Source organism: Heterodontus francisci, chromosome 33 (assembly GCF_036365525.1).
Source record: "Heterodontus francisci isolate sHetFra1 chromosome 33, sHetFra1.hap1, whole genome shotgun sequence".
Taxonomy (NCBI): Eukaryota; Metazoa; Chordata; class Chondrichthyes; order Heterodontiformes; family Heterodontidae; genus Heterodontus; species Heterodontus francisci.
In genome coordinates this window covers 54070664-54091923 of record NC_090403.1, presented here as the reverse complement: position 1 = coordinate 54091923, position 21260 = coordinate 54070664, and positions in this window count along the sequence as shown.

Genomic DNA, 21260 nt, shown 5'->3' with positions numbered 1-21260 from the left:
TTTACTATAAATAACGATCAACAGACTGAATCTAGTCACCACGTCCATAAAAGTGTAGAATAAAAATGTTTTTTCTTTATCCCATACCTTCAAGTCCATCGCTGTGGTTTCATTAAAGTCTCTTGCTAATGGGAGACTCACTATGGGTCGTGATGGTGTCCTCCTGTACTTTTTAACAGATATCACATTTTTCATTGATATCTTCGATAAGTTTAGTGTAATCATCATCCATTACCCCTGCATCTTTCAACAGAATCTTCAACCTATGACAAGATGGATGTGCAAACTGTCGATGTAGTTTTGAAATAATTTGCCTTTTCTCCTTTAAATCCCTCCCCCGGCTGCCATGAATACTTCTTTAACATCCTGCTTAGAGATGTTAGGTCTTGCTAACGGAATACAATAATGTCCCAACTATGTAAACCGCTAAGCTACAGATTTCCCAAAGCCTTGTCATGTTCCATATCCAATTTCATTTGAGCCTTTTTCATAGATGGTTTGCTTAATAGCAAAGATATATCACTGGATAATACATCCGTACTAGAGCATGGCTACCCGACCCGAGCCCAACGGGACCCGATGACATGTGTCAGGTTCGGATCGGGTCGGGTCGCTCTTCCGGGTCCGGCATTCAGGCTCGGGCCGGGTCGGACACATTCTACCACCACCTCCAGTACGTGGCTCCAATCTTAATGTACTTTTGAAACAACCTTTCAAGTCCAGTTACAGTTTTTATCTGCACAAGTTTCAAAAGTGAGAAACGGAAGCTAGGTTAACTGAACATTCCGGTGGTCGGGTCGGGTCGGGTGTGGTGTGTGAAAAAATGAAAGGACTCAGGCCGGGTCGGGCTCAGGTCGGGTGTGGTTCTGTCGGGCTTGGGTCAGGTTTCATTTGCAGACCTGAGCTGGCCTTTAATCCGTACTGATAAAATGGTTTACCCCTGCTATTTTACATGGAATTACCACTCTTTTTAGTGATTTCAACGTGCTGTCATCCCCAAACCTGAAACAGGTGGAACTGTCGGATTCTTTGACCTTATTTCGGTCTTCCTTACTTAAAGAATCCACTCCACATATTGTGGGCGTACACCCACTGTCTAGTACTGCGCAATTGAACGAATATGTGACCAGGACACTCATTACCGGACCAGTACAATTCCTTCTCATTGATCAGTAGCATCATCATCGCCTTCCGAACCTTTCCCGTCACGTAACATCTCAAAAACCGTGTTATTCCTTTTTGGACAATGCAACGCATCGTGATACTTTGAGTCACATCAGAAACACCTGTTGACCACCCCTTGGTTATTCTTGGGGTTCATCCTTCTGCCATAATTGCCCAATTTCTGCCATCTGTTATAAAGGGTCTCTAACCTCATTCATTTTGGGTGTGTTTCTCCTTTCGTACTGATGCTTGGGTTCTAGACTTGAACGGCCTTGAAATGCTGCTGGCACTATATCCTCCACCTTCGGTGTCACCGCTAAAGAGCCCATCTGCACCTTGAAAGCAGCCGGAAATGAATGTGGTCCCAAAAAATTTTTTCAGGCGTCAGACATCTGATCAAAGAGTGTTTTTTCTTTGAATCTAACTCTGGTTAATACCGAGAGCCTATCTATGTTTGATATCCTAGCACAATCCAACAATTTGAAGGCAAGTACTGATCTAGGAATTTCCAAGCAGAATCGCTGCACCTTGCATATAGTTGGTTAAACTCCATAACATTTTCTTCTATGGAAGAACCATCCAATTTTCTAAATTTATCAAAGCCCGACCACATCTCATAGGTAATCACTAAGTCATCTTTCATATAAATTTTATCCATATATTTCAAGAGTTTGTTCAAACCTTCCTCATTGTCCAAATGATGAGCCTCTAGCTCCAAGGACAGTTTGCTCTGATCTTGCTTCTGGAAGGAAGTGAAAGTGCAAAGGCCATTCCTTGCTTCCTTTTAGGTCAAGACATAAACCGTGTCCATAGATCAACTTCATTTTTCCATTGATCGTAAGGTTCAGCTTCACAAAACAGTGATGGAAAATCATATCCCAACACTTGATTTCAGTCATCTTTCTTCAAAATTAAACTCCAAATACAGCTTTCTCAAAAAAAACTCCAATTCTAATCTCCTGTCTGAAAACAAATCTTAGTCTCCAATCTTCACTTTCAGGCAACCATCCTCTGCTACCAATGTTAAGGAAATCGCCAAGTCAGTTTGTGAAGAAGACACTGAGACAAGGATGCTTTGGTGTAGGTTGTTTATTGCTGGTCATAGAGAGATACAGCACTGAAACAGGCCCTTCAGCCCACTGAGTCTGTGACAACCAACAACCACCCATTTATACTAATCCTACATTAATCCCATATTCTCTACCACATCCCCACCATTCTCCTACCACCTACCTACACTAGCCAATTTACCTACAAGTCTTTGGCTGTGGGAGGAAACCAGAGCACCCAGCAAAAACCCACACAGTCACAGGGAGAACTTACAAACTCCACACAGGCAATACCCACAACTAAACCCAGGTTGCTGGAGCTGTGAGGCTGCAGTGCTAACCACTGCACCACCCTTGTCATAGAGCTTATTCCAACTGTCCAAACAACACCACCAGCCAGTGCTGGCTGGCTCTTCTTTATATATATACACACTTGAATGCAATTAATTAATTAACACCCAACACCTGTTCACCCTATTATCTTGAACTAACGGGTATTTATCATCCATGAACAGAACTTCAGACCCTAACAGAGAGCATTCCATCACACTCCTGACGTGCTTTGCAGAAGCTGGACAGGCTTTGGGGAGTCAGGAGGTGAGTTATTTGCCGCAGGATTCCTAGCCTCTGACCTGCTTTTGTAGCCATGGTATTTGTAGCCTACTCCAGTTCAGTTTCTGGTCAATGGTAACCCCCAGGATGTTGATAGTGGGGGTTCAGTGATCATAATGGCATTAAATGTCAAGGGGAGATGGTTAGATTCTCTCTTGTTTGCAATAGTTATTGCCTGGCACTTGTGTGGCATGAATGTTACATGCCGCTTATCAGCCCAAGTTTGGATATTGTCCAAGTCTTGCTGCATTTCTACATGGATGGCTTCAGTATCTGAGGGGTTGCGAATGGTGCTGGACGTTGTGCAATCATCAGCAAACATCCCCACTTCTGACCTTATGATTGAATGAAGGTCATTGATGAACCAGCTGAAGATGGTTGGTCCTAGGACACTACCCTGAGGAACTCCTGCAGGGATGTCCTGGAGCTGAAATGATTGACCCCCAATGACCACAACCATCTTCCTTTGTGCTAGGTATGACTCCAACCGGTGGAAAGTTTCCCCCCGATTAACATTGACTCCAGTTTTGCTCGGGCTCCTTGATGCCATACTCTGTCAAATGCTGCCTTGATGTCAAGGGCAGTCACTCTCACCTCACCTCTTGAGTTCAGCTCTTTTGTCCATGTTTGGACCAAGGCTGTAATGAGGTCAGGAGCTGAGTGGCCCTGGCGGATCCCAAACTGAGCATCACTGAGCAGGTTATTGCTGAGCAGGTGCGCTTGATGACTCTGTCGATGACACCTTCCATCACTTTACTGATGATCGAGAGTAGGCTGATGGGGTGGTAATTGGCTGAATTGGATTTGTCTTGCTTTTTGTGTACAGGAAATACCTGGGCAATTTGTCACATTACCAGGTAGATGCCAGTGTTGTAGCTGTACAGGAACAGCTTGGCTGGTGGCGCGACAAGTTCTGGAGCTCAGGTCTTCAGTGCTATTGCCAGAATGTTGTCAGGGCCCATAGCTTTTGCAGTATCCAGTGCCTTCAGTTGTTTCTTGATATAACGTGGAGTGAATCGAATTGGCTGAAGACTGGCATCTGTGATGCTGGGGACTTCAGGAGGAGGCCAAGATGAATCATCAAGTTGGCACTTCTGGTTGAATATTTTTGCAAATGATTCAGCCTTATCTTTTGCACTGATGTGCTGGGCTCCCCCATCATTGAGGATGGGGATATTTGTGGAGCCACCTCCTCCAGTTAGTTGTGAAATTGTCCACCACCATTCACGACTGAATGTGCCAGGATTGCAGAGCTTAGCTCTGATCTGTTGGTTGTGGGATCGCTTAGCTCTGTCTATCACATGCTGTTTCCGCTGTTTGGCCTGCAAGTAGTCCTGGTTACCTGCCTTTACTCCATATCTCATGACACCCTTACTCAAAAAACAAATTGTTGATTGATGTGTGGGGTGAGTAGCCTAATCAGGAAGAAGGTAATAATTAGGAGGTATAGTCAAACACATGGTCTAAGATGAAGATGGAGGACGAGGTAGCAAGTGGGCTTAAGATAATTGCAGAATATAAAATCATGATGGCTGAAGGCTCTACCACTTATAGAATTGAGGGCATGGATGAGACACAGAGTGAACCAGAGTTATAGGAGTGGATGATGCATATTGGGTAATATGATTGGTGCACATTGCACAGGCAGAGAGAAGTGAGGTTGTGGTGGAATTTGAAAATGGCAAGTGTTTTCAAGCTCTTGTTTTAGAGGATGGTGAGTAGGGGTCAGTGAGATTGCGGCTGGTAGGATGTGTGATTTGGTGAAGGAATGAATACAAGACCAACGTTTTGGGCTTTCTGGAATTTGCATAGGGTAGACTTCAGGAGGCCTGTCATGGTCATGTTTTTTTTTCTCTCTCCTCGGAACTATTGTGGTGGCGCCTTTAAGAGATCAGTTCATCTTTAAGAAGTTCCGGAAGCTCTGTGAGCCAAAGTGCATTCTGGTTGCCAGGCAACAGCCATACAGAGAGAGAGAACAGAGATTCAATGTTGCAATTTTAACTTTTAAAATTTAGCTGAACAGCAGTCAGCAGAGAGACAGACTGTTCCAGTAAGTGTAGGAAGAAGGAGAGCTCTCTGAGACAATTTTAACTGAAGGAAGAGAAGCCGATTTATTTTCTCTCTCAAAATTCTAAAAAGCTTCAAGCCAAATTAGTTCTTAAAAGAAATAAGAAAAAGGCTTTTTTGTTTCACAACAAATTATTGATCAGCTGTGTTCATCGATGGGGAAAAAAAAGAAGAGTTTAATACTACAACTGCCGAACTGAACTGGAAGGATCTTCTGTTTCATCAGTCCTTGGAAAACTGCGTGAACTTTTTCTGTTTTGTATTGGAAAACTCCATTCATCAGAAACATAATCTGCAAAGACTTTATTGTTTTTTCTATTTTTTTGGGTCAGCTAATTTAAAACCGAGTATATGTATGCAAACGCAGGAGATAGATTTTTAAATAAGAAATTATAAGGTCTTCAGATTTTGGTTTATCTTAGTAGTGTTTAAGATTTTAGTTAGCAGCTGGCAAAGGCAAGGATGAGGGTTTTGGCAGCAGAAGGGGAACAGGTAGAGGCTGGCACTGCCATGATGTAGAGGCTGGCACTGCCATGATGTGAAGGTGGAAGTAGGTAGTCTTGGTGATGGATTGCATGTGGGGTTTGAAACTCAGCTCCAGATTAGTGAAAACACTGAGGTTGCATGTCATCAAGCCACCCTCTCCCAGAGAGCAGGTACAAGAGCAAATGGAAATAAGACCTAAGAAAAGGAAGGCATTAGTTATACAGTTCCAGAGAGGTGATAGGGATTGCTGTTATAGGGAGTGTGAAACCACATTAAAGTATAGATGGTTCTTCCGAATTTTGGGCTGAGGACCGTTATTGGGGTAGACAAAGTGAACCTTACTCTGCAACTGACTGTGCTGCACCTGACCTGTTAGTGTGATGCTAGGGCATAACAATGAGGGAAAGTGTACCATTCCCCCAAATTAAATTCTTTAATTTAACAAGGACAAAATCTGAGAAATGCATTTCTGGTAATGAGATGAGGGGTTTGCGGACAGTGGGGTCAAGACAGTTCAAGGCTCTGCTATTTATTGTGGAGTTAAGTTGGAGGTGGGGGGATGGTGTATCGTGCACAGAAGAAGCTGATTCAGAGGACCAAAGGATAAGGACTGAGGCAGAGTTGGAGGAGGTAGGAAAGTGAGGGGGGAGGTCCTGGAAGGATTTGTGAACATGGCTGAGGACATTTGAATGTGATGCATTGAGGGTACAGGGAGGTAGTGGAAATCAGAGACGTGCATTTATATAGCACCCCTCAGGGAATAAAGGACATTTGTGGGAGAAAATGCCTCCGTTGAATGGAATGGGTGCTTTGAAGGGTTTTGAAGACAGAAGTAGCAGAACAAAGTGGTTTTAGAAGCAAGTTTGAGCGAACTGGGAGTTGGTCAGCCTCCAGTGGGGAGCAGAGGGTGCGGGGGGTACAAGAGGATGGTGGAGTCAATTTGGATTGTGTAGCTGAAGATGATCTAAAAGGGGGAGAGGCAAGAGCATAGAAAGGTTTGAAACAAGAACAAGAAACCTCTAATTCATTCACTGGGGACCAGTGGAACTGATTGAGGATGGAGATAATGGATGTGTGGTACATTGTGGTGAGGATAGAGGTGATGGATTTGTGAGACATTGTGGTTGGAAGTACATAATTTTCAATTTCCTTGTCTCTTAAATACAAATAATAATAAATCCATTCGGGAAACAAGGAGAAATTTCTTTACTCAGAGTGGTTAAAATGTGGAACTCGCTACCACAGGAAGTGATTGAGGCAAATATGCTTTCAAAAGAAAACTACATTAGAGAAAGGCAATAGAAAGAAATGCTGAAAGGCAGAGATGAGGCAGATGGAATGGGGGGAGATGCATGTTGAGTATAAACACCAACACAGACTAGTTGCGCTGAGTGGCCTGTTTCTGTGCTGTATATTCTATGTAATTCCTTTCCATTTCAGATCTTCAAGTGGAGCTAGGAGTCACTAGACTGAAGTCAACGACAAAGCTGGGCACCGAGAAAATTCCACTGGAAATATCGCAACTGGGAAGCATCTGCACTGGAAAAATTTGTTACCAAACCAGTGCGATTTGGAATAAAATTTAATTCCTCTTCCTTGTCTTCCTCATTTTGTGCTTCTCCTCTCCTGAAGGAACCAACTTAGTTCCCCAGGCACCAGCCACCCCATCTAGTCCATCATCCACTTAGCATCCTTTATTTGTGAGCCCACTGTCTGTCAGCTATTCAATTGTGTGAGGAACCATATTCGGACACATTTTCTAGTTACTGGATAGTAATCAAGAGCTGAAATCTAGGCTTCATTCACTGCCACAGCCCAAGGACATTGAGAGGCACTGCCATGCTTGGCTGTGATCAGCCAATATTCTAGAACTCTATAAAACACTCGTTGGACCTAGGCGAAAATACTGTGTAGAGTTCTGGTTACCACATTACATGAATGATGTCATTGCACTAGAGAGGGTAGAGAGAATGTTGCCAGGAATGAAGAATTTTAGTTATGAGGAAAGAATGGATAGGCTGGGGTTTTCTTCTGAACAGAGAAGGCTGAGGGCAGATTCCAGAAGCCATTTGATAAGGTGCCAGATCAAAGATTATTGCGAAAAATTAAAGCTCGTGGTGTAGGGGGTAACATGTTGGGCTGGATAGAAGATTAGTTAGATAACAGAAAACAGAGAGTTGGCATAAATGGGTCATTTTCTGGTTGGTAAGATGTAACGAGTGATGTGCCACAGGGATCTGTGCTGGGGCCACAACATTTTACAATTTATATAAATGACTTAGATGAAGGGACTGAAGATATGGTCGCTAAATTTGCTGATGACACAAAGATAGGTAGGAAAATAAGTTGTGGGGATATATATAATAGAAGGGGTATAAATAGGTTAAGTGAGTGGGCAAAGATCTGGCAATTGGAGTATAATGTGGGAAAATGTGAAATGGTCCATTTTGGCAGGAAGAGTAAAAAAGATGCATATTATCTAAATGGTGAGAGATTGCAGAGCTCTGAGATGCAGAGGGATCTGGGCGTCCTTGTGCATGAATCGCAAAAGGTTACTATGCAGGTACAACAAGTAATTAGGAAAGATAATAGAATGTTACCTTTTATTGCGAGGGGAATTGAATACAAAAGTAGGGAGGTTATGCTTCAGCTATACAGGGCATTGGGGAGACCACATCTGGAGTACTGTGTACAGTATTGGTCTCCTTATTGAAGGAAGGATGTAAATGCTTTGGAAGCAATTCAGAGAATGTTTACTAGACTAATATCTGGAATGGGCGGATTGTCTTATGAGGAAAGGTTGGACAGGCTAGGTTTGTATCTGCTGGAGTTTAGAAGAGTAAGAGGTGACTTGATAGAAACATATAAGATCTTGAGGGGTCTTGACAGGGTGGATGTGGAAAAGATGTTTCCCCTTGTGGGAGAATCTAGAATTAGGGGTCACTATTAAAAAATAAGGGGTTGCCCATTTAAGACAGAGATGAGGAGAATTTTTTTCTTTGAGGGCCGTGAGTCTTTGGAATTCTCTTCCTCAAAAGGCAGTGGAAGCAGAGTCTTCAAATATTTTTTAAGGCATAGATAGATAGATTCTTGCTAAGCAAGGAGGTGAAAGGTTATGCGGGGTAGGCGGGAATGTGGAGTTGAGGTTACAATCGGATCAGCCATGATCTTATTGAATGGCGGAGCGGGTTCGAGGGGCCAAGTGGCCTACTCCTGCTCCTAATTCGTATGTTCATATGTATGTTCCTTGATTTAATTGAGGTGTATAAAATTATGAGGGGCCTAGATAGAGCAGATAGGAAGGACCTATTTCTATTAACAGAGAGGTGAATAACAGGGGGTATATATTTAAAGTAATTGGTAGAAGGATTGGAAGGGAGTTGAGGAGTAATGTTTTCACCCAGAGGGTGGCGGCGGTCTGGAATTCACTGCCCGAAAGGGTGATAGAGGCAGAAACCCTCATCATACTTTAAAAAAAATCTTGGATGTGCACTTGAAGTGCTGTAACCTACAGGATTATGGACCAAGACTGCCAAGTGGGATTAGGTTGGATCACTCTTTCTCGGCCGGCATAGATACAATAGGCTGAGTGACCTCCTTCTGCGCCGTAAATCTTTCCGTGTTTCTAACGCAGCACAGTAAAGAGATGAAGCTAGGGAGCTTCCTTCTCTCTATGCCTTAGTACAACAACCCAGCAGTGCATTTGACAAATAAGCAATACCTAGTGACAAAAGGCTGTGCTCCACAACAGTTAAAGGCAGTTAAAGCCATCAACAAAGGCAAACCAATGGCTGTAAAACTTTCCGAGTTGTGGGAGAATTGGTAAGGGAAAGAATGGGCTTTGGTCGTGCGCCTTTATGGTCAAATAGCTTGTTGACACTCAACTTATGAGGCTCAAATGCAAAGAATGGCCGCTTGGTGCTATAGCAGAGAGCCACTAGCCATTAGCGAGCTGGAACTCAGGACCAACCACACGGTCAGGAGAGGAGGAAGGAAGAGAGGAGTGAGGGGAGAGGAGGGGCAAACAATAGGTTCTAGTAACTAGATATTAGAGCTCAGTGTGTTTAATAGAATTTGGGGTCTGGAGTTCCCTTTAATCTGGATCTTCAGTTAAACTATGAAATAAATTTTCAAAAACTTTTGAAATCAAGACTCCCACGATTTCCTAAATTTCTCGATTCCAAACTCCATACACATGGTGCACATGCATCTAATTAAGATGATTTATAGGCAGTATTGGTAAAAAAAGGAAATTATGTGGCAATATATCATGGTTAGTGTCAGTCTTTATTACACCATATTTCCTTTCTATGAGAACACGGGAGAGTCTGTTAATCAGCAGTGACTGTAAAAATAGGTAAAGAAATAGGATTAAAAAGGGCTCAAGATTTTTTTATCTGGAAATGTAGCTTGAGGTGCAGACCACAGGGGTAAAGCCAGGTGAAGTGTATTGTTACTGATAAACCTTGCACAGAGTTGTATTAATAGCATATGGTCACCAGTTCAGGGGTCCTCAACATCAGCACCGGTGTTAAAAGATTTAGGATCAGTTTTAATATACTTCCACTGTTTTTTTTTATGTTTCTTCATTCCACTTTTTTTTGCCCTTGTTCAATGTGTTGGCTTTTATGCGGGAGCTTTGGTCAATCTCCAATGTCTGCGGCAAGTGACCTTTATTCAGCCGGCAGTCTATATCAGCAGACTATTTGGCCAGAGGGAAATCCCGTCTCAATCAGTGTTCACAAGACCACTACTGGCTAGGGATGCTGTGGAATGGTCAGGAGTCAGGATTCTGTTCAGTATTCCCTTCCCGATCCCAGCTGTACTGAGATCAATTGAGATGTCCCTCTCCATACGACTCAGAGCAGCTGGTCCAGCAGAAACCAGGCACTGAAACTGGGGGCCAGAATTTGCTGGCAGAATGACTGTGAGTTTGTTGGCACTCACCGTTATTAGTGTGTAAAACATTCAGCAAATTATGGCAAAGAAGAGATAAAGCGCGAGTTGCGAATCACTACAAACTGCTCAAAATTTTTCACCACTGCACCCTTAGTTTCATGAAAACGGCAGCTCATCCTCAACATCCCCGTGAGTTTCAAGAAAATGCCGCATTTGCACTTAAAACAATTTCTTTCAAATTTATTTACATGCTGTGGGCATCGCTGGCTAGGTGATGGTGGTGTAGTGGTAATGTCACTGAACTAGTAATCCTGGAGTATTGGTTCAAATCCTGCCATGGTAGCTGGTGGAATTTAAATTCAATTAATTAATAAATTCAATTAGTTAATAAAAATCTGGAATTGAAAGCTAGTCTCAGTAATGGTGTCACGAAATTATCATTGATTGTCATAATAACCCATCTGGCTCACTAATGCTGGCCTACATATGACTCCAGACCCACAGCAATGTGGTTAACTCTTAACTGCCCTCTGAAATGGCCTAGCAAGTCATTATGTTCAAGGGTAATTAGGGATGGGCAACAAATGCTGGTCTTGCCAGTGATGCCCACATCACATGAAAGAACAAAAACAATTTATTGCCCATCCCCAATTGCCCTTGAGAACATGGTGGAGAGCTTACTTCTTGAACCGCTACAGTCCATGTGGTGTAGGTACACCCACAGTGTTGTTAGGAAGGGAGTTCCAGGATTTTGACCCAATGATGATGATGAAGGAATGGTGATATATTTCCAGGTTAGGATGGTGTGTGACTTAGAGCTGGCAGTGTTCCCATACTTAACAAAAGTTAGGGCTGGTACTTAACATTTTTACCTAAGTTGTCTCCAACTTACCCTATTTCCTTCTCTGTCCTTCCTCTATTACTTTTTCTATCCTTAAATCGCATTGGTTAAGGAGATAGAATGTTGGTCCTATCATTCATCAAGGTGCTAGATATCCTGTTGCCTTTGCCTTGATGTCACCAGCTCCTTCGTCCGGCAATTTGCAGTGCAAATTTTTTATTTAAGAGCTGAACTGTGATGAGAAAAATCTAACAAATGGAGCACACTGCGAGATGGCCAACTCAAGCAAATTCCAGCCCTGGGATCTTGAACTCAGAGCCTTTAGTCTGGCAAGGGAAAATATCAGCCATTGACATGCATTGATGGAATGATGCCCTCAATTCCCAATGTAACAACTTCCCAATCTCAGCTGCAGCATCATTAGCATGACATTAGCATTACCATACCACACACTTCAACAGAAAGTGCTCAGAACAAAGCAGCAGAGTTAAAATGAACTTTTAAAAATGTTTCCAGTCGAGTGTCTCCAGAGAGGTACTAAAAAGTTAACTTATCAAGTACAAGCCTCCTTTAGACACACGTTTGTTTCCATTGCAGGCTGACATCTTCTTCCAGTTTGGAGCAGTCAGGAGTAACTAAAGTGCAGGAGGAGTGGGAGAGACTTTCTCAGCTGACAACAAGAGGCTCACTAATACCCAGCCTACTAGTATAACATTGCTTTATTAAGAAAGACCCTGGAGAACTCATTAACTTACAATTTTGAAATCCACTCCAGTTAATGGCTGAGAAAATGTTTGTAAAGTTACACGCTGCCTGCAGAATTGGATTGCAAAAAAACAACTAAATTACAAACGAGTCACTGTCAGGGCCCTCTTAAAGAAACGGTATATTACCAATTAGAATTTCCTGGTCTTGGTATAAGTGCTCACCATTCATGGGGATAGAAAGGAGACTGGCTAAAAATTAGAGCATGCTGGCGACACTGACAAACTCCCACCAGTATTTTCAAAAAGTAAATCAATCACGACATACTCTGATTAACATCCTTTGGACTATTTAAATATATTTTAGATTAACCAGCATGTGCAAATGGCAACATTGGCAATTCAGATTTAAATATTCATTGAGTGGACTGAGAGGGAACAGAAATATCATTAGCCAAGTGTGTCACAATCCCAGTGATGATTGAATAACAACTGAGTGTGTTAATTGAGCTCCGTCAACTGATTGAACTATGTAGCCCTTCCAAGACAGCAACACGACACATGCCATCTGCATACTTTCAACTCACCCATATTTTGGAACAAACATGCACATTCTACACAGACATGCACACTCACACATATACTTACTGCAAAACACACAAACATTCTAAAGAAATAGTGACACGCTCACACACACACTACAGAATCACATACACTTCAGAAACATACACCACAGAAAAAGAGAGAGACACACACACTCACTACAGAAACAGACATACATACATGCACTCATTCTGAGACTCACTTTTACATGGGGACATTCAAATGCACATGCACTAGATGCTTCTCTTCCTAAATAAATGGATTTCAAAAGTTAACCAAGCTGGACAGAACAAAACAAAAGGAAGTAACTATTGATCGTAATTCTTTTGGTCAATTTACCTAACATCCCCAGCTCCCCAGATTAGCGTAAGGTGTATTTACTAATTTGCATGGGAAACCCATGGGTCATCTTAGAAATCATAGAAAGTTTAAGGCACAGAAAGAGGCCACTTGGCCCATCGTGTCTGTGCCAGCTGAAAAACGATCCACCTATTCTAATCCCACCTTCCAGCATTTGGTCCGTTGCCCTGCAGGTTACAGCACTTGAGGTGCATATCCAGACTCCTTTTGAATGAGTTGAGGGTTTCTGCCTCAACTACCCTTTCAGGCAGTGAGTTTCAGACCCCCACCACCCTCAGGCTGAAAAAGTTTTTTCCGCATCTCCCCTCTAATTTTTCTACCAATCACTTTAAGTCTATGCCCCCTCGTGACTGACCTCTCTGCTAAAGTGAATAGACCCTTCACCTCCACTGTATCCAGGCCCCTCAAAATTTTGTATATTTCAATCAGATCTCCCCTCAGCCTTCTCTGTTCCAAGGAGAACAACCCCAGCCTATCCAATCTTTCCTCATAGCTGCATTTTTCCAGTTCTGGCAACATCCTCATAAATCTCCTCTATACCCTCTCTAGTGCAATTATATCCTTCCTGTAATGAGGTGACCAGAACTGTACACAGTACTCAAGTTGTGGCCTAACCAATGAGTTATACAGTTCCAGCATAACCTCCCAGCTCTTATATTCCATACCTTGGCTAATAAAGGAAAGGATTCCATATGCCTTCTTAACCACCTTATCGACCTGTCCTGCTACTTTCAGGGATCTGTGGACATTCACTCCAAGGTCCCTCACTTCCTCTACATTTCTCAGTATTTTCACATTAATTGTGTATTCTTTTGCCTTGTTTGACCTCCCCAAATGCATTACCTCACATTTCTCCAAGTTGAATTCCATTTGCCACTTTTCTGCCCATCTGACCAGACAATCAATATCTTTCTGCAGCCTACAGCTATCCTCCTCGCTATCTACCACACGGCCAGTCTTTGTGTCGTCTGCAAACTTATTGATCATGCCCCCGACATTTACATCCAAATCGTTAATATATACCACAAAAAGGAGGGGACCCTGTGCTGAGCCCTGCGGAATGCTGCTGGAAACAGTCCTCCAGTCGCTAAAACAGCCGTCAACAATTACCCTTTGTTTCCTGCAACTGAGCCAATTTTGTATCCACCATGCTTCATTTTCCTGGATCCCATAGGATTTTTTTTTAACCAGTCTACCGTGTGGGACCTTAGTAAGACTGTACACTTGTCCCACAAGGGGAGTCCATTCTTTCTTCTTCAGTTGAAACCTATTATTTTCCATATGGTTAGGTGCCCAATCACAACCGGGGTCCTGAGGACAGGTGGCGGTGCCAATCACAGGCCAAGTATTTCCCAAAGGATCATAAAGGCCAAACAAAATTGGAGAATCATTTCAGATTGAATGCGTGCATCTCCTACCATGCAATTATACCATGGCAGAGGCAAAGCACTAGAAAGAGACCCCTATCATCTCGCATGGGAAATTCAAATCACTCAGGGAGGTGTAAGGAAGAAGGAAAAATAATATATTTTATAAAATGGAGTATTCAGTCATAACTACATCTATTTTGCAGATGTTGGGTGATGGAAACCATACACAGAGTTCAAGAATTGGAGAGAAAATTCCATATCTTAATGGTCAAGCACATAAACATCAAAATGCTTTCTCTCACACTAGTGCTAAAAAAAATCCAATCCCAACAGCAGTCTGGGTTGCCAACTCTCCAGGATTGCCCTGGAGTCTCCAGGAATGAAAAATTCATCTCCGGCAACACTGCTACAAGCAACTCCCAGGAGAAAAACCAGAGGATGATTTTTTTAAAATTGGGATTCTGTTTTCATGTTCTTTTCACTTTTATTAAAAAAAATTGGAATTGGGATAAAAAGGCCCAAACAGTATCGGGTAATTAAGAGCTTATTTGCTTTCTGATTGGCCGTGGGAAGACGGGAGACTGCACAGATGGGCTTGTTGGGTGGCCAATGGGGGGAGTGGGAGGGGGAGGGTGGGGTGGTTGGCGGTGGGAGGTGGGAGGTCATGTGATGCAACCTCCAGGAATATGTCCAAGCAGAGTAGCCACCCCTAGACTGTAGTTAGAATGAGGGAGTGCTGGGCAAACCTCACTGTAAAGCCAGCGTAATCCAGCAAGCCGATGATTCCCAGTGAAGATTTTGGGAAAACCAATTCCCATTTACAGAAACTCTGATTAAAGCAAACTTGCAGCCCTTTTTTTAAAAGTTCAGAGTCCCGGTGAAAGGTCAAGGATGGGAGACAGAAACCAGATTGAAAAGAGTATGATAAGATAAATCAGTAAGTAATGAACTAAGCCTGGGTTTTAAAAGTCTGTAGCTCGTAGGAAGGAAGAAGGCAAGACTAAAGCAAGTAAGGAGGTGTGAGGTCAAATGAGTACTTTTTAGTAAGCCTCCCATGTGCTATCAGAGATTAACGGTTTTTTGTTTGCTTTGTTAAACCAGGAGGATTTTACATCAATTAAAACACAAAATGAATAGTAGATTGCTGAATCGCTACGAAGTCAATAAAAAGGAATGAAACCGAACGGACCACCCGGCATTGACCAAGGCACCGGAAACGACAATGGCAAACCCAGCCCTGTCGACCCTGCAAAGTCCTCCTCACTAACATCTGGGGGCTTGTGACAAAGTTCAGAGAGCTGTCCCACAGACTAGTCAAGCAACAGCCTGACAGAGTCATACTCACGGAATCATACCTTACAGACAATGTCCCAGACGCTGCCATCACCATCCCCGGGTATGTCCTGTCCCACCGGCAGGACAGACCCAGCAGAGGTGGTGGGACAGTGGTATACAGTAGGGTGGGAGTTGCCCTGGGAGTCTTCAACATCGACTCCGGACCCCAAGTAGTCTCATGGCATCAGGTCAAACATGGGCAAGGTAACCTCCTGCTGATTACCACCTACCGCCCTCCCTCAGCTGATCAGTCAGTACTCCTCCATGTTGAACACCACTTGGAGGAAGGACTGAGGGTGGCAAGGGCACAAAATGTACTCTGGGTGGGGAACTTCAATGTCCATCACCACTACTGACCGAGCTGGCCGAGTACTAAAGGACATAGCTGCTAGACTGGGTCTGCGGCAGGTGGTGGGGGAACCAACACGAGGGAAAAACATACTTGACCTCGTGCTCACCAATCTGCCTGCCGCAGATGCATCGGTCCATGACAGTATTGATAGGAGTGACCACCGCACAGTCCTTGTGGAGACGAAGTCCCGCCTTCACATTGAGGATACTGTCCATCATGTTGTGTGGCACTACCACTGTGCGAAATGGGATAGATTTTGAACAGATCTAGCAATGCAAAACTGGACATCCACGAGGTGCTGTGGGCCATCAGCAGCAGCAGAATTGTACTCAACCACAATCTGTAACCTCATGGCCCGGCATATCCCCCACTCTACCATTACCATCAAGCCAGGAGACCAAACCTGGTTCAATGAAGAGTGCAGGAGGACATGCCAGGAGCAGCACCAGGCATACCTCAAAATGAGGTGACAACCTGGTGAACCTACAACCCAAGACTACTTGCATGCCAAACTGCATAAGCAGCATGAAATAGACAGAGCTAAGCGATCCCATAACCAAAGGATCAGATCTAAGCTCTGCAGTCCTGCCACATCCAGTCGTGAATGGTGGTGGACAATTAAACAACTAACTGGAGGAGGTGGCTCCACAAATATCCCCATCTTCAATGATGGGGGAGCCCAGCACATCAGTACAAAAGATAAGGCAGAAGCATTTGCAACAATCTTCAGCCAGAAGTGCCAAGTTGATGATCCATCTCGGCCCCCTCCTGCAGTCCCCAGCATCACAGATGCCAGACTTCAGCCAATTTGATTCACTCCACGTGATATCAAGAAACGACTGAAGGCACTGGATACTGCAAAGGTTATGGGTCCTGACAATATTTCGGCAATAGTACTGAAGATCTGTGCTCCAGAACTTGCCGCACCCCTAGCCAAGCTGTTCCAGTATAGCTACAACACTGGCATTTACCCGGCAATGTGGAAAATTGCCCAGGTATGTCCTGTACACAAAAAGCAGGACAAATCCAACCTGGCCAATTACCACCCCATCAGCCTACTCTCAATCATCAGTAAAGTGATGGAAGGTGTCATCGACAGAGTCATCAAGCGGCACTTGCTCAGCAATAACCTGCTCAGTGATGCTCAGTTTGGGTTCCGACAGGGCCACTCGGCTCCTGACCTCATTACAGCCTTGGTTCTAACATGGACAAAAGAGCTGAACTCAAGAGGTGAGGTGAGAGTGACATCAAGGCAGCATTTGACCGAGTATGGCATCAAGGAGCCCTAGCAAAACTGGAGTCAATGGGAATCGGGGGAAAACTCTCTGCTGGCTGGTGTCATACCTAGTGCAAAGGAAGATGGCTGAGGTTGTTGGAGGTCAATCATCTGAACTCCAGGACATCACTGCGGGAGTTCCTCAGGGTAGTGTCCTGAGCCCAACTATCTTCAGCTGCTTCATCAATGACCTTCCCTCAATCGTAAGTTCAGAAGTGGGGATATTCGCTGATGATTGCACAATGTTCAGCACCATTCGCGACTCCTCAGATACTGAACATTCCGTGTAGAAATGCAGCAAGACCTGGACAATATCCAGGCTTGGGCTGATAAGTGGCAAGTAGCATTTGCGCCACACAAGTGCCAGGCAATGACCATTTCCAACAAGAGAGAATCTAACCATCTCCCCTTGACATTCAACGGTATTACCATCACTGAATCCCCCACTATCAACATCCTCGGGGCTACCATTGACCAGAAACTGAACTGGAGTAGCCATATAAATACCGCGGCTACAAGAGCAGGTCAGAGGCTAGGAATCCTGAGGCGAGTAACTCACCTCCTGACTCCCCAAAGCCTGTCCACCATCTACAAGGCACAAGTCAGGAGTGTGATGGAATACTCTCCACTTGCCTGGATGGGTGCAGCTCCAACAACACTCAAGAAGCTCAACACCATCCAGAACAAAGCAGCCCGCTTGATTGGCACACCATGCACAAACATTCACTCCCTCCACCACCGACGCACAGTGGCAGCAGTGTGTACCATCTACAAGATGCACTGCAGCAATGCACCAAGGCTCCTTAGACAGCACCTTCCAAACCTGCGACCTCTACCACCTCGAAGAACAAGAGCAGCAGATGCATGGAGACATTACCACCTGCAAGTTCCCGTCCAAGTCACACACAATCCTGACTTGGAACTATATCGCCGTTCCTTCACTGTCTCTGGGTCAAAATCCTGGAACTCCCTTCCTAACAGCACTGTGGGTGTTATCTCACATGGACTGCAGCGGTTCAAGAAGGCAGCTCACCACCACCTTCTCAAGGGCAATTAGGGATGGGCAATAAATGCTGGCATAGCCAGTGACGCCCACATCCCATGAATGAATAGAAAAAAGAATTAGCTGTTCACGGTCAGACTGGGAGTGAATTAGCTCTGCATCAGTATGAACCCCCTCAAGGCCAAGAAATAAATGGCCTGAGCCCCCCAGCCTTAATCGCTTTCCAATTGTCACTGTTTCCGGTGTAGATGTTGGGTCAGTTGTGTTCCCTTCAGTGAAATAGCAAACTGACACTTGCTGCCTTTGCTCACACGTGAGGAATCGTCATGTGGGAGAGGTACTGCCTGTGGAACTATCCCCAGAAAAGGTCAGTGCCTTCGGGAGGGGCAAGTAAGAGGAGAAAACTATAGATTAAAATCACTACATTTCATAAAGATTGGATATTGTCGATGTTATAGCATAGGGGGGTGTATACTGTTGGTGTTAATCATACATGATGCATACTGGCTGTGTTACAGTATGTAAGGATGTATAATGCTGCGTGTAATATTATGGAGGATTTTTTAGATGCTGACACTGATCTAGAAAAGTGTTCCATTTTCCAGCACTTATATCCGTAACTTCACTAAACACCAAAAAATTACTTGATTGTTTTTCATCAAAAAGGAAGCTGTACTCTCAGGTGCTTTTTAAAAAAAAACATGTTCTGAAGCTCAAACTGCAAAGGGCAGACAGCTAGAGTGTTTGCAAGGGTCATAATCTTGTTTCAGAGTTCAAGTGCTGGCTATAAAGTACTTTCAGATGACAATATCTAAAACCCCTTGCTGACTGACTAGTAAACAAGGCCCTGGTGTCTGTTGTTTTAAGTATAAATCCTCTGTCGGGCTGTGCTTGTCCTGGACAGTTGTGATGTGCTTACATTGTGCACGGGTGATTTTGTGACACTTCACTCCTGTTAAGAATATTTCTAGGTCAACATCAGCTAAAACAGATTAAGTGGTTATTCCTGTCTTGCTGTTTGTGGTGTTTTGCTCTATGCAAATTGGCTGTCAGATTTCCTACATTGCAACAGTGACTACACTCCAGTGACAGGGTAGATGCTGAGAGGCTGTTACCCCTGGCTGGATAGTTTAGAACACGGGGTCACAGTCTCAGAATAAGGACCGAAATGAGAGATTTTTTCACTCAGAGGGTTGCGAGTCTTTGGAATTCTGTACCCCAGAGAGTTGATCATGCTTACTCATTGAGTATATTCAAAGCTGAGATCAATAGATTTTGGGGCTTGAAGGGAATCAAAGAATGTGGGGATTTCAGGGGTGGAGTGGAGTTGTGGTAGAAGATGCACTATGACCTTATTGAATAGTGAAGCAAGCTCGAGGGACCATAAGGCCTACTCCTGCTCCTATTTATTATTTTCTTATGTTCAAAAACTCTTCATTGATAGGGTAGGAGGGGGCCTTGGTCTAGTACATTTCAACAGCGACAACACTTCAAAGAAAAAGTGCTTAATTGACTGTAAAGCACTTTGGGACGCCCTGAGGTTGTGAAAGCTGCTCTAAAAACGCAAGTTGCTCTTTTTCTTCGACTAAAAAAAGAGGAGCCATGAGAGAAGCTTAAAGTCTACACTGAGAGAAGTTGGTTATCGAGGGATATAAAATAGTAAACTGTACAGATCAATAAACTCAGTACATTACCTGGCCAACACCATCAAAAATTGATTAACTGGAATCTTCCTGTGCTCAAATTGGCTGCTCATTTTACCCACAGTTAATTCATTCAATGTGATATGCTTTCAGGTGCCTGGTGAGACATGTTGAGATGTGAAGTAAAAGCTATCTTTACTTCAACATAAACCAGATAAGAACACTGAGGACATGAACCTAAAGGAATGAAAAGTGTGGCTGGGTGATGCACTGGGAGATTTTTTTGTATTGGAGGTATGATTGACCTCTTGACCGAGAGTCGCCAACTCTGGTTGAACGTATTCCTGGAGGTTTTGTTTACTTGGCCTTGCAGGGCAATGGGGATAGACTGGGGGAGTGAGACTGATTGGATTGCTTTTTTTTTATTCATTCATGGGGTGTGGGCATCGCTGGCTAGGCCAGCATTTATTGCCCATCCCTAATTGCCCTTGCAAAGGTGGTAGTGAGCTGCCTTCTTGAACTGCTGCAGTCCTTGGGGGCGGGGGAGGTACACCCACAGTGCTGTTAGGAAGGGAGTTCCAGGATTTTGACCCAGAGACAGTGAAGGAATGGTGATGTAGTTGCAAGTCAGGATGGTGTGTGGCTTGGAGGGGAAATTGCAGGTGATGGTGTTCCCATGTATCTGCTGCTCTTGTCCTTCTAGGTGGTAGAGGTCGTGGGTTTGAAAGGTGCTCTCAAAGGAGCCTTGGTGAGTTGCTGCAGTGCATCTTGTATATAGTACACGCTGCTGCCCCTGTGTGTCAGTGGTGGAGGGAGTGAATGTTGAAGATGGTAGATGGGGTGACAATCAAGCGGGCTGCTTTGTCCTGGATGGTGCCGAGCCTCTTGAGTGGTGTTGGAGCTGCACCCATCCAGGCAAGTGGAGAATATTCCATCACATTCCTGATTTGTGCCTTGTAGATGGTGGACAGGCATTAGGGAGACAGGAGGTGAATTACTCACCACAGAATTCTCAGCCTCTGACCTGCTCTTGTAGCCACAGCATTTATGTGGCTGGTCCAGTTCAGTTTCTGGTCAATGGTGACCCCCCCACCCCCATCCCCCAGGATGATGATAGTGAGTGTACAGAGCCAGCATGGACTCAACATGACTCTATGCCTCCTGCCTCCAATGGCCCTCCCCCCACACTCTCATCATTGGTTGCCCTTCCTGTCCATCTTTGTGGCACACCATCTTCCCACACCAACCAGAAAGCGAACAAAACTCTTTATTAACCAATCAGATGATTCTTGACTATTAAACAGCCTTTGGTTTCCCCCGTCGCAAATATTTCTATAACTAATGATTAGCTGAATGGCCTTCTTCTGTAACTCTATGACTCTAATAAATATGAGTGTGCAAAGGAAAAGTATAAAATGTATAATACTCCTATGAGTTTTCTCCTGGGCTTTGCACACAGCAGCATCTTGGAGATTAATCTTCAAGTCCTGGAAATT